This window comes from Myotis brandtii, unplaced genomic scaffold (genome assembly GCF_000412655.1).
Source record: "Myotis brandtii unplaced genomic scaffold, ASM41265v1 scaffold83, whole genome shotgun sequence".
Taxonomy (NCBI): domain Eukaryota; kingdom Metazoa; phylum Chordata; class Mammalia; order Chiroptera; family Vespertilionidae; genus Myotis; species Myotis brandtii.
In genome coordinates, this window is record NW_005371371.1 from 1,091,517 (window position 1) to 1,093,484 (window position 1,968).

Below are 1,968 nucleotides of genomic sequence, written 5' to 3' on the forward strand. Positions count from 1 at the left end.
GGCGCTTTATAATCTTGTTTGGAAGAAGCAGTCGACATTTTTTTTTTTTTTGGAAATTTTTGCAGTCACTTTAAGAAATGGGTGGTTTAAGTAAAAGTATCAAAATGACTCCAAAAAATTACACGTCAATTGTCAGGTTAGCATTTTACTTAAAGCTATTCTTTAATGCAGGTTGAATGTGGCTCTCATTAACCCACCAAGATAGGCCCATTTTTGGAAGGATAGTCTGTACTCATTCCAGGATAAGAAAAGATTTTGAGAAAATGAGGGGGTTGAAGAAATCAACATATTTTGATCTGGGTTAAAGGTTTCTTTTTTCAAAATATAATTTCACTTTTATGTTGTGACTAATTTCAAAACGTATTTGCTACAGTATAACTTTTAAATTCAATATTTAATGCTGTCAGATTACTTGAAGACAAAGTTTTACAGAAAACTTTAAATTCCAGAAAAAAACTTCAATGTACCAATAAACACCTAGAAAAAAATATAACTAAAAATTTTAAAGCGTTAACCAACCTTAGATCTGGTCAGAAATAATAAACACCGCATTTTGCATTCACATCGGTTAGCAACTTGTATCCCAGTTCACTGGGGTAAAAAAAGGGGGGAGAGAGTGGCCAATTTTGTGTCTGTGTGCGAAAATCCAACAAAATTATTCTGCTCTTTCTCAAGGAGAAATAAGCCAGAGGGAGAGATGGAGGGGGCTTGGTTACAGTACATTTTGGTTCAGAGATTGTGTTTCCTTGAGCCAAATCTAGATAAATTCCACCTGCAATCTTGTTAATTGCGGGGAAATTGCGGCCCTCGTGCCCCTGCAGTGGTCTTTTGTCATCCAACCTTGGCCTGGTCCCGCCATTGGGCTCTTCTCTCCTGGGGGCAGGGGTCTGGGGCCGGCCAGAGGATGCAAAGCCCACAGGAAGGAATCAAAAAATCCCGCAGTGTCGGCCCAAAGATACAAACACACCGAAGGGCCGGAGTATATAACGACTTTTTTTCTTGTAATTATTTCCCATTCTGTATTAACACTGTAAATGCTACAAAATAATCTATTGGTTTTAACTTCCTTCCCTTCCACTGAACGAAGCTCCGTAAAAATCGCACCCTCTCCCCTGGGTTTCCCTTCACTCTTAAACCATGCTGATCATTTCTCCTTCGTCAGACTTACTAATTGTATTTGGAGCCCGTAAAACATGCATATACAATTAGCACGTTTCAAATTTATGGGAAGAACCGAGTTTTTTTTTTTTCCTCTCTTAAATTTATTGACTCGATGCGTTTTTAAAGAGGGGTTATCTTTTTCGTTTTTTACTAGAAAGGCTTTTTAGGAAACTATGTACATAATCTGAATACCCCTCCCCACGCTGAAACGCCAAAATTAAAATTTCACAATGCATTTACAAGAAATAATTACAAAACAAAAAAAAATGGAAAAGCTCAGATACAGAAAAGTTTTACAAAAACTCAGAATATAACGCTGCCATCAGAAAGGGGGTGGGGGCATCTCTTTGTATAAATTAACAAACCAACCCAAGAGTGGTAACAGCTACGAAAAAACTGTGTTTGGATCTGCCTTACTACACCAATAACAAATGCGAACAGCTCCCGGGCGACCAAAGGCCAGCAGGAAGCGAGGCAGGACGAGCGTGAGCGCGCCGGCGGGATAGAAAAGTTGGAGTCGCCTCTTGCTTGGCTCGGTCTTTGTGTCCCCTCCAGCAAAGAAACGCTTCCAGCCTCTGTGGGTGATAAATACTGTACAAAAAGTCTCAAGAAAACACCAAGTTCAGTCTAAAACGCACGACTGTGTCCGCGCCTAGCCGTTCCCAGAAGCTCCCAGACCGGCGAGAGGGGGGACAGGGGGTGGTGTCACCTAGTGTTCGTCGCCAGTGTTTCTCTGGAAGGAAAGAAGGTGGAAACGTCTGCCCAAAAGCAAGGCCGCGCGGGGCCAGGCCGGGCACCTCGGTCTGG